Raw genomic sequence first — 12,991 nt, forward strand, 5'->3', positions numbered from 1 at the left:
CACAGCTTGTTGGGACGTCACACTTTTAATATTTACCGGCGCAATTTGAAAACATTTCAAACTCACAGTTTTCCCAATACTCGCAAAGTAATTTCAAGTATAAGTGATAAATATCGGAATTGGAGAAAAATGTGCTAAGTTTTGATCTGGGGTTTGGCTTCCGTCCCCCCTCCTCAGTGAGGAACAAGAAGGAAGAAAAAGAGGAACTAGCGCTTTGCCTGCCTAGATGATCATGAACTGTGTGGCCTCGTCGAGGGAGTTCAAGTGAAGACGACAAATATGCAACAAAATGCACAGTAAACATCGAAATGTAAGGAAACAAGGAAACATTTTGGAAAAAAACATTTTGAAAAATCGTTCTACGCGCCCTACTTTCAAAGAAACCATAAAAACTATATATGACTGAAAAACTTATAAAGTATGTAACAAAAGTTTTTTTTCCCCCAGCAAATTTAGTTTCAGTGTTTTCTCTAAATAAAGAGTAAATGAAATGAAAGTTTGGAAATTTGACCGGATCTTGTTGACAGTAATCTCAAATCAAAACTCACAATTTCAAGGCAGTAACAAAAAAGTTTTTTGTTACTGCCTTTGCTACATTACAAAAATGAAGAAGCCGTTTGTTCGTTACGGCTGAAGGAAGACAAAATCATGCTGCTTAGGTCTCTAAGGCAGGGTAATTAATTTATTTTTAAAAGATGACATTTAGTTGCCCTTTTGGTATGACCTGAGCAGACGCCGGTCCCTCGCAAAAATGCCGAGTAATCAAGTCGATTTTGAAATTAACGCAGAGGTCACATAATCGAAAGAAGTCGGTGACGCTGATTGCAGAATGAGAAACTTTATAAAGCGAGACTACATTTTTCAAAATAAACAAACAGTGACGTGGCTTGATTAAATTTCCTGAACTTAAGAGTCATCAGATATATTGACAACTGACATATTTAAACGTTAAGTCAAGTACATGCGTATTCAAAGTGGGGAAACTTTGCATCGATATTGGTTGAAAGCGAAGGTAGTTGATTAATTTATCTTACTTGACCAATACTGTTCCAATGCTGGACTCACGCTTAAAGACCAGCGGTTATGTGTTATAAGTAGGTCCAAAATTAACGACCAATTGCCAAAATTTAGATAGATTTTGCTTTTTGGATATTTCTCAGATATCATTGGCTAATTTTCAGCTGGTTAGGATGTCACTTTTTTACCTATGTATTTTCTACCCTTCTTTAACTTCCGTTCGCTTGCAGTTTATCACTTCCCTTATCGGAATAGTTGTTGAGATCTCCGTGCTCATCTGATTAAGTTAACAAATCTTCCAACTTTTGCATGATTCAATTTTGATCTCTTCAGATTCACCTTAAAAGGAAATATCTCATTCAGAAAACAACTGGTTTCCTTGGTTTCCCATCCTGTTATCACTGAAAACTTTCCACTTGAATATTCTCTTCGCATATCTTTTTTTTTCCTCTAATTGCTGCTTCCTGTTCTCTGTTATCGCACTTAGCTTGTTTTGAAGCTAAAACAAAGGTAAAAATACAAAATATACCACCGACAGATATTGGCTACGTAAGTAATTAGAAAAAAGGCTATAAAACAGACAATTACAAAAATGCACGGTCATTCAAGGCTACTGTTCCTCAGTGAAGGCGAGGCCGATCTTTGACGAAGAAAATGGCTGTTGTACAGTTGTGTATTTTAGCGCTGTTTGTGGCTTCCACAAAAAGTAGCAGTATGTATAACATGTACTCCAACATGATCATACTCGATGACAAAGGAAATTACAATGTTTCCTACAACTACTATGAGTTCGCAGACAGACTGGAGTTTATGGTGCAGGTAAGAACCACAGGTTGGGTTGGTTTCGGCGTTGCTGGAGTAGCACCAAATAATATCAGTAACTATGATGTGGCAATAGGGGGCGTGAAAAAGGACGGAACAAGCCATCTGCATGTAGGTCGGAATAACAAAATGTAAACTATCTAAAATCAAAAGAAAAAAACGCGGGCTCGACACATGTTACGATTTTTGTCGGATTTCTTTCATTTAAGTTAAGACGCAAAATTCTGATCGCGAAAATATGTAAAATAAAAGTGAAGAATTTAACTTACAAAGTATAGTTGAGATATGGACGCAAGTCTCTAAATTTAGAGAGAAATGGCATGTTTATTGTTTATGTAAAACATTTGGTATTAGTATACTCAAATATTAATATTGTTGCTTCACAAATTTCGTCTTTTGTCACTGGCGTTTCATCCGCTTTATTTTTTTAGCTTAAGCCTCGTTTTAGTCAAATTCAGTTGAAAAGAAATTAAAGCCGGGTATATACCGTTTCTGTGAAGGAAACATGAATTTTTTGAGTATAGAAAAATGGAACATAAAATTCTAATTTTGCGTGTGTCGAATGACGTAACATTGCAAATGACCATGATTCAGTAAAATCGCTTCAGGCATTGAATATTCATCAAGACACATCTGCTGCAAAGGCAGAAGTCAACTCCCTACCTGCGGAACACTATAACATCAACTCTTGAAATTCTTGGTAATGAGTCTACTTAAATATTACGCACCATAAGTCTCTGGAATATCAGTTCCATGAAAACGATCTGTCGCACACAGAAACCTTTAATAATGGCTCAAGTGAAGTGTATTGGGGAAAGCCTGTAATTGTGACAACAGCTCTTCTCAGGTCTCCACTCACCTGGACGATCGGACTACTCTATTACATAATGTTCTTAGTAATAATCAACGAATGTAGTCTATTTCACCTCTGTTAAAATGTAATGAGCATCAAATAGTCGAGGAGGACCTATCACATTTTTGTTCCAATTCCGGTCTGATTTTTAAGTTGGAGATTGAAATTAAATTTTCTTATGAAAGGTCTAAAGGAAGATAACTAAACAAAAGCAAAAAACAGAGTAATCACTCAAAGGTAAACTCTAAATTTGTAATTTTCCCTGAGAAAACGTTTCTTTTTCGGCTTATGTATAATCAGCTCTTGGGTACCTCCCATCATCGTGGTGTATTCAATGAAACTTGATTTAAAGTTGTCTCTGTAAATAGTTTCATGTAGAAGCTGAAAAATGAACAGAAAACTTAGTAGCGTTATAATTTTAAACGGATCAGTTTAATTGTTAAAATTCACTCAGCAGCAAGGCCTTATCTCATTTACGTGCAATCTCTTCCTCTGGCGTAGCTGGTCATGTCCACGCTGTGTAGTCCTTCGCTCCAAAGCTGAAATCAAGGTATTTTACGTCATATCTAGATTTCGATGAGGAAAATTTTGTTTTGCTGACATAGTACGGTATCATCATTCTCACGTAAATACTTTGGATAATGGAACGAGAATTTGATACTAGATTCTAAATCCCACACCTTTGTCGTCTCAATTTTGTGATTAAGGTGATTTCTCAGTTTTGCACTGCGCATCTCACACTGCATGTAAAAATTACCTAGTCAGGGGAATGAGTACCCGTGCATTCTGAGAACACGGTATTGTTATCAATCTATGGACCGGGTAGAGAGGAACGATACTCTTTAGCTCTCGAATGAGCAGAGTGACCTAAATTCTTTTGCATGATTTTGGTGTACAATTTGTCCCCTTTAAAATTGGGAAATTTAAAAAAACTCTTCGTAGGGAAAAAAAAGATAAAGTTAAAAGCCTACCCGTTACTCCAGGATGCAAATTTACGACCTCGAAAGGAAAGACTCGTGGAACGTTTTGAGTCGATGTCATTTCAATTTGCGTGATTTTCCCACAAATTATATATCCACTTGTTCCCTATGACCGACACTTCTGCCCATCAAGTTTTTCCAAGAGTTGCTCGAAAAGCCCTCCCAGCCTCAGCACTGTGAACCGATGAATTGATGCGCTTGATTAGTGCCAGTACAGGCATAAATGGGGTAAGTTTGGCCCACTTAATCTCCTAGAAAAGCACGGTAACCGATCTTTTTTTATTGTATTTTCGAAACAGAAATTGACGAGGAACACTAAATGAAAGTTTAAAAGAAAATTGTTCGATAATCTTTCTTTCTAAGAAATCAGCTCAAAAGATGAGTAACACGAGTTGAGGTGAACCAACCAGAGAAATGTACGGAAAAAACCTTCATGCGATCACGCCCTTCATTTTTATTTTCAGCGCCGAGAGCCTAATTTGCAAAGATTTTTCTGCATCAAAGCGTCGACAAGCTTCGCGCAAGGTGCATATTACAAGAGGCCAAGTGGCCAGTTAAAAGTTGACGGGTACTGACGAGCCTGCATGACACTCCTGCCATCCGCAAGCGATTTTAAACTTCTGTCTTCAAAGATTAGATCTGACCGGGGTTTATTTTAATGATTTTTTTTTCCGGTGTAATTTTGAATAAGGTGCCATTTTCCCATCAGTGTGTTCTTGAGGTTCGGTAAAGCCGCGTGGTTTTGCATGACAAAAGGCAATCTTTTCTTCTGTGTGCTGTTTTCTTTGTTTATTAAGTGACCCTTCTCTACTGGAGCAAACAACCCCAGACCTGTATTTCTCCAGAACTTCGTCAGGTATCCGTTATCCCCTTCTTTAGTCGTATTTTTAGCTCTGAACGTTTTTTATTAAATGTGGAGCGCGTCGCCAAAAAGTGATTACAGACCGGCACGATTTCTGCTAAGCGTTGAGTTAATATGAACGAATTTCTCAGTAGAGGCGTGGGGTTGACAAGGATCCTTTAAGATGCTACATCAAAATCATTCATAAAAAATTGAAGGTTTTGCTAACTAAACCTTGCAAAAGATTTTGACAAAAAAAAAAATCAAACCAGATTTTAGTGGTTCGTTTTATACCTAAACTACTATTCATAACACTCATGATGATATGCGAAGTTGAAATACATTTAATAATGGGTATGTCATGGCTAGTTGAGCAGTCTCACGGGTATTTACATAATTTCCGATATTAAATTCTGGTTTGGCGTGAAAATGATTCATTCTAGCTCAATTTTCATCGGAGCCACGAAGAGGTGAACGGCCCACCCTCCCCCCCTGAAAAATTCCCGTTGGTCGTATCGTATCTTGAACACGTTTGTCCCAGCTTGGCTTAGCCCGCTGATCAGTCATTTTTCCCATACCTTATTACAACTGAGCATGGGGATGAATGTTGATGAATCCAATACCGTTTTAACTTTACTGATTTCTCTTTACTTAACAGCCATACGTGCATGAACATTGTGTTGCGCTTATTATATCAGAAATATCATTTTTATGTAAAAAAAAAAACAAACAAATAAATTCTTGAGTACGTAACCAATGCATCTTTCTGAGAATATTGGAAAAGAAAACACAAAAAATTGAACTAGATCTTCCCTACTTTGTGATAGCTCTTTTTTTAATTTTAATGAAATACCGGATAGAGTACTTTCTCTTCTTTTTTCTATTAATTTAAAAAGTCTATTAAAAAACTTTAAGCTCTGTTCCCTTTGAGCAGTTCTCATCATTCACCCTGTCGGGGTCTCCTTTTCTGTCAAAAGGTGAAAAACAACGGTTATTATTAACTCAACTAATATTTTAGACACAAAGCAAATACAATTATACCAAGCACAATATGTAAAAATATAAATGGCTAACACCTGTGTCTGATTGGCAGAGAGGCAGCTTCGCGATTCTATGTTTTCTCCAGAGAGCGTCTGTAGCAACTCTACATATATATATGTATAATTATATATGGATATATAATTATATATGATATGTGGAAACGACGAAAAATTAACCTACACTTAACGCAAGAAACCTGTAACTCACACCGTACAGAACAGCCGCAAGAACAGACAAAGAAACATAATTTGATTTAATCCGCCCTACAGCATGAACGTACAAACAAACATCGACAGAGAGTTTCTGAACCTCGTCGGTAAACATTTTCCGAAAACCACAGGTAGAACAAGACTTTCAACAAAAGCAACACAAAAGTTACTTATAGCTGCACAGACAACTTACAAACCATAATTAAGAAACACAACAGAAAAATCCTCGAGACAAGCAAGACACCCTCCACAGAAAACAACTGTAACTGCAGAAAAAAAAACGACTGCCCTCTGAAAAACAACTGCCTCACTTTAAGCGTCGTCTACAACACCAACGTAACAACAGAAAATGACACAACCGGAAAGAATTACTTTGGACTAACTGAAGGAACTTTTAAACAACGTTACATGCAACACAAACTTTCTTTTCGGAACAGAAACTATTCAAACAGCACGGAACTATCAAAGCATATCTGGACACTCAAAAACAACAACACTAATTTTACAATTAACTGGAGTATTTTAGCGATCGTCCCGGTCTAGAGCAACAAAAGCAAGCGGTGTCACTTGTGCCTCACAGAAAAACTTTATCTAGTTAGAGCTAAGAAGTCGTCTTAATTAAACAAAAGAACAGAAGTCATTTCTAAATGCCGCCACGAGAATAAGTTATGCTTAGCCAATTTCACAAGCCGCTAACAATAGCTCTATAGAATCTTTATTTCACATGTAGATTAGATCATCACACCAGTGAATTAATTAGCTTCTTATGTAATTTGTATATAAGGAGGTATGTTCTTCATTGAATAAAGTTCTGTCTGACGAGTGCTTAGGCGCGAAACTCAGAATCACAGAGAATCGATGCGTCCTCTTTAATTCCTTAACTTATGAATACTTAGCTCTGCTACCACAGCATTGAGCACTTAATGCTAAGGTAGACTCTATCTCCACATTCATATATATATATATATATATATATATATATATATATATATATATATATAAATATTATGAGAGGAAAAAAGGACGTAACTACGTTTCCCGACAAGCCTGTTTCGTGAATCGCTTCACTCTTCAGGGGTTTAATGAAAGAATATTCATGTGACTATCGTTTATATACTAGGAAAATTTGCATAATACGCGGTAAACTTAAAAACTTTAGAGTTCAGCTGTTGCGTAGCAGCTGAACTCTAAAGTTTTTAAGTTTACCGCGTATTATGCAAATTTTCCTAGTATATAAACGATAGTCACATGAATATTCTTTCATTAAACCCCTGAAGAGTGAAGCGATTCACGAAACAGGCTTGTCGGGAAACGTAGTTACGTCCTTTTTTCCTCTCATAATATTTATTCTGCTCTACTTCAACGTATTGAGCACTGTTCCACGCGAAAATCGACTCGCAAACTTCCTATATATATATATAACTAACTGCAGACAGTACTGTTTCGGCCTTCTGGGCCTCATCAGTGCAGTGCTGATGCTAGGATGGAGGTAAGGCTATATAGCCACCCCAAGTGATCTCACACGTGTGGTATCATCTAAGCCATGCCAGAGTGCTCAAACTAGATAAACTAGTGAGCATGCATAATGCAAGCAGCAATGACTCATCCTAGTAGAGTGCTCAATTTGGACATGAAAGCAAAGCTTTGTATGCCAAAGAGCTATATCTATATAAGGCTCTTTGGCATACAAAGCTTTGCTTTCATGTCCAAATTGAGCACTCTACTAGGATGAGTCATTGCTGCTAGCATTATGCACGCTCACTAGTTTTTCTAGTTTGAGCACTCTGGCATGGCTTAGGTGATCCCACATGTGTGAGATCACTTGGGGTGGCTATATTGCCTTACCTCCATCTTAGCATCAGCGCTGCACTGATGAGGCCCAGAAGGCCGAAACAGTACTGTCTGCAGTTAGTTATATATATATATATATATATATATATATATAACTAATGGGGTGGCTATATAGCCTTACCTCCATCCTAGCATCATATATATATATATATATATATATATATATATATAGATAGATATAGATAGATATAGATAGATATAGATGTCACAGTAGCCTTGATGCTCAAGGTAACAAAGGATCACCGCCCACAGACAGGAACCAGTAAACCATAGCCACCTTCGCATCTAATTCAACTTCAAATTTAGAAATATCTTTTCGGACTGAGTCTTACCTTTGCTTGTCAAACTCGAGCCTCACATCATCTCCAATCAGCGTAAACGAAGCCTACTCAGACACGTTAGTCAAGCCGTTTTTTCTCATCCACTTCATAGCCTGATGAAGGGATTTACTGGCACTTTCTCCTTCAACAAGGTGTTCGTAGAACCGATTCATCAGCTGCTCTGTTGCTGAGTCTGAAATGGCCCACAGCGCAACCAACACCGAGCAAGCTCCGGATCCTAAGAACGCGCGGGCAATTCCCATAACTCCCTCGGCTCTTATGTCTCCACTTCCACTGTGACAGCAGCTAAGTACCACCAGTTTGGCTCTGACTCTCACTTTTGAGACATCGGCCATTGTCAACATGTAAGCTTCCTGTGGTGGGATGGTGTTTCGACTGTTGGGAGTAGGAATGGGAAAAGGGCAATTTCTCCCCTTTCGGCGTTACCATAGGCAGCAATATGTATCAGGCTCACTGAACTTATCCGCTCAAGTACCGCCTGCTTCGTTGCTTTCTCGTCTACAAGAGGCGGAACACTTACCAGTCGTCCGACCACATCCGCTTCCTTTCTTGCACATGGCAATGGCAGCAGCCAATCAACCTTGAATGATCCTGAGTGTCGTCAAAGAAGGAATGACACGAATCCTGTGAGTCTCCGATAGGTATTGGGCTCCCTCTTTTTCACTCAGGGCAGCGAAGGAAATGTAATTCCGAAGAATGCAAAAGATGCCATTAAGTTTGGCGTATCACTGTTCAAAAGAGGAATATGAAGTTTTTGCTGATTGAATGAAATAAACAAACTTGTTCAATTCAAGGGGAGATTGGCTAAATATCTCGATAAGATTCAACAAAACAATTGGGACAGAATAGTTCCAAATCAAAACGAATTCACAAAGAAATTGAAAGCACCCGCGGCTAAGCATGCAATTCTGCTTAAACAAGTATTTACCCCACGCTTAATTCGTACACGCATATAGGACAATAATCCCCTTGACTTCGTCTCCAGGATTATTAAGCAAAATTCGCTTCGCCTTCGGCGATTAATTGTTACATATTACCTTAGTCAGGCATAACACGAATAGCACAAACAATATCTTCAAACTTTCAACGAATTTTACGCGGATTCATGGTACACCATAACAACGCAGTCGAACCAATATAAATCTGGGGAAACCTGACGGTTACTTCCCACTGAAAAACCACGTAATGAATCACAAAGAATATCTTATGATATCATGGATAGACAGTCATAATTTAGATAGGTCTGATATTATTTGAAAAAGGTGCTCTAAATGTATATCACTACATTGGCGATTCTTTCGCCGCGTGTTATTCGAATGATAAGTAACTACAGAGCGCAAACATAAAGATCGAAATAGCTTGGGTCTTCCCAAAAAAGCATTATTTCTCTTGAGTTACTCAGTCATTTGAGCGATGGAAAGCTGTGTGATATGAAAGATTATTAATCGTACTCACCAAGATGTAGACTTCGTGGCTTTTTCTGTGACTAATTTTTTTGTAGGTATAGAAAGCTGTATACCCCTGTATTGAACATTTCTACTCGTACTTACCGAGGTGATGACCTCGTGGCGGATGCTTTTGAAAGTGAAAAGACAAAAACAATGAAGGAAAGTCGGGACTTTCCCGACAATTACACATGTGTTTGAAAAACATCAACAGCCCACTTATTTTTGTACTGAGTACTTTTAGTGGTTTAGACCGCCGAAAAGTTGCAAAGAGGAAGTTTCTTTGCTCGAACGTTCAAAGCGTAAAAGTACTCAGTACAAAGATAAGTGGGCTGTTAATGTTTTCCAAACACACGTGTTTGGATATCCTAACACGTGTGTTATTCAGGGTTGCGATTTTGCATAACATCACATGACTGGATAGGCACAAGACATACACATTTATTTGAGGCTTTTCCATTAAAACGTTACTCATGCAAAGTTACTTAAAATAAAAGTCTTCTGTTACAAATTTATTTGTAGATATAGAAAGCTGTGTACCCCCGTATTAAACATTTCTACTCATACTTACCAAGTTGTTGACTTCGTAGCGCATGCTTTTGAAAGTGAAAAGACAAAAACAATGAAAAAAAGTCGGGACTTTCCCGACAATTGCCATGTTTATTTTGTTATTCAGATGAAACGGAAACGTTTTGAAGAGGCCGTGACTGTAAATATCGAGAATCGCTGGCCAGGCTAAAAAAATCGAAAGTTCTGATAATTTGCCTGGAAAACCCTTTTAGGGAGATATGTTCAAAAAAATTATTTCAAAGTTTGAAAATTCAAATGTGTCCGAGAAAATGGGGAAAAACGAAAATTTGGTTTTTTACCTTATTAATTATGCAAAAAATCCAGTAAAATTGACCAACTTCAGTGTGCTAGTAGTGAAGGAGGATGATTCGTAAGAAATAGGGGGTGTTTTTATTTCAAAATATAATTAATTTGATTTTTAGTTGTCGCATTTTAAGGAGCTTTGGTTTAATTTTGACAAAGTGCTGTCAAACATCGAAGGATTTTTTACGTCTTTGGTAGGCTACTGGAAAGTGCAGAAGGGTAAAGGAACACTGCGTCCTACGATTCGGCTGAATTTTTTAGTCGCCGTTTACGAAAAAACGAAAGAACTCTTGTCACTGACTCTAAGAATAGAAGAAGCCTTCCCAAATGAAGTTGAGGTGATCTCTGACCTAAACGAACTTGTTGCAACAGTTGCAAACTCTGCAAAATGACGCCGGTTTTCGTCGGGCTGATATCGGAAGAATTCTTGGATGAAAAATTATTTTTTTCTGTTCAAGACCCTACCTAAGAGGTAGCGCAAAAGCTCCCGCTGTGGACCTTTTGGAACTGACCACCATACCAACCAACCCTGCATTTTTAAACTCTAAAAAGTATGACAAGCATCCCTGTCCTTTTTATACAGGAGTCCCCCCAGGGGGGTGTTGTCCCTAGAGAAATAACAAACTGCCTGACTATTTTGAAAAAAGAGGTGGTGGGCTCTAATGGTGTAGAAGGGGGGGGCTGTTAAAAAAGGAGACCCCCCTAAACAGAGACTCGTTAGAAAGAAGGTAGTGTTAAACTAAATAGCGCTTCAACGAATTCTTTTACTTTACCATAACGCATTGAGCCATGGCACACTGTACACTCTACAAATTATCTGCTGCGCTGCTCTTAAAGTGCGAAGAACCGGATCCACTCTTCAAAAAGATTCCTGAATACTATTCTTAGAGTCAAAGTGACAAGAGTTCTTTCGTTTTCTCGTAAACGGCGACTAAAAAATTCAGCCGAGTAGTGAGTAGGACGCAGTGTTCCTTTGCCCTTCTGCACTTTCCAGTAGCCTACCCAAAGACGTAAAAAATCCTTCGATGTTGGGCAGCCAAATCCGTGCACCTTGCATAGTGCTTCTCAAACTTCACTGATCGTCTGCCTCCATTTTGAAAATGTTAGTTTCCGGGGCTTCTTGTTTAATCTAACTTCCGATCATTTCTATTTCCGCTTCCTCATCTTTTAATTTTATTGAACATCTCTTGGTTATATAAGGTCACGCGTGAATGAGTCAGTAAAGCAATGTATGCTGCACAACATCGATGTATGACATCCAAAATCGATGTATTCCGGATGAATTTGATTTATTTTATTTTAAGACTTGTATTATAACGCATAACAATAATGTAATTGAACAAAACATTAATGTATCCATGTTCGATATTTTGTCCGTAAAAGAACCTCTTACATACACTCCGAAACAATTCCTGCAGTTTCTCCCGAGATTTAGTATACGGAACCCGATGAATTAACCCTCTTTTGGCAGATTTGTTTCCGTCATTAATGATGTTACGCTCTTATGGACCACAACGGTTTTGAGCAACAAACTCGACATCTCCCTGCGACCATCAAAATCAACTGGACAAACCCAGCTTGATGTATTGCGCGACGTGATTGTTCAAACTTTTCTCTTTGTTATACGACCTGTTTCGCAGGTGCTACGAGTTGGAACCAAAATTAGTTAATGTAACGAATTGGAATCGAAAGTTATTCAAATGGACTGAAGAATTTTACATTTTAATGAGAATTTTATCGTTTAAATGTTTTCTTGATTCACGGAAAGCAAAGATTGGAGTGGCTTTGGGTATTTCAGCCCTGATTTGGAAAGAATAAAACAGTTAGTGGTATGTTCTAAACACCAGAACACCTTAAAGGACACTGGAAATGTAGTAAAAGTATTTTTTTAGCATCCAGAGCAAAAAGAAGAATGTGAGGCAGTGAAAGGAGACTGAGTTTTCAACGCCATTTGTCGTAAAAGCTGCCACCAGCTTGTTATTGAACTCACTAAAATTTACCTGGAAGGCATTAACTTTTTTTGTCGCGAAACTCGTGGATTTTAAAACTTTGAAACGACGTCCGATGAATCCTGAAACTGGAGTTTGAGTCCATTGGTAAACTATGCCAGCTGGTCTCATGAGCAGATCAAGCTCTGACGAAATTTGACAGTTTTGAAGTTTTAAGCGGATGCAAAAATCGAGACAAAAATTCGTCATGACACAATTTGTCCTTTGATTTTGTCAAGAGAATTCTGGTTTTGTCTGCTATTGCAGATAGCCCAGATAGGCACTTACGAACCAATTTTTAGTTAGATGATAGCCTTCACTCTCGAGAAATTGCAAATATATTACTCATGTTATATGAGTACAACTTAAATTCCGAAACTTCAATCCAGTCAGTCTGGCTTTCTTTTACTGCCTCACATTTTCCCTTATACTGTGGCTGTTAACAAGTACCTCCACCGCATTTCTTATGTTTCTTAAAGTGTTCAGATGTTTAGAACATACCATAACTGTTATATCTTTTTCCATATCGTGGTCAAACTGACCGGAATGAAACAAAATTAACTTGTAATCGAGGATTTCGCTGGATAGCTGGTAACACTTCAAAAAACTCGATACGTCGTCCCAGGAGAGAAATCAGGGCTTAAATATTCAAAGCCACTCCAATCTTTGCTTTCCATGAATCAAGTAAACCTTTTTAAAAGTTAAAATTCTCATTAAAATGTAATTCAGT

The 12,991-nt window shown here is 38.0% G+C and overlaps 1 long non-coding RNA gene across 1 annotated transcript in view; it reads left to right on the plus strand.

Moving 5' to 3' along the window:
- Window positions 1-1,271: 1,271 nt before the first annotated feature.
- LOC149036716 (uncharacterized) overlaps window positions 1,272-12,991 on the plus strand; it is a 90,497-nt gene continuing 78,777 nt past the window's right edge. The window contains exon 1 of the long non-coding RNA XR_016181745.1: window positions 1,272-1,836. This is a non-coding gene — a long non-coding RNA (uncharacterized LOC149036716). The remainder of the gene's footprint in view (window positions 1,837-12,991) is intronic.

This window comes from Pocillopora damicornis, chromosome 12 (assembly GCF_964200805.1).
Source record: "Pocillopora damicornis chromosome 12, jaPocDami1.2, whole genome shotgun sequence".
NCBI lineage: Eukaryota > Metazoa > Cnidaria > Anthozoa > Scleractinia > Pocilloporidae > Pocillopora > Pocillopora damicornis.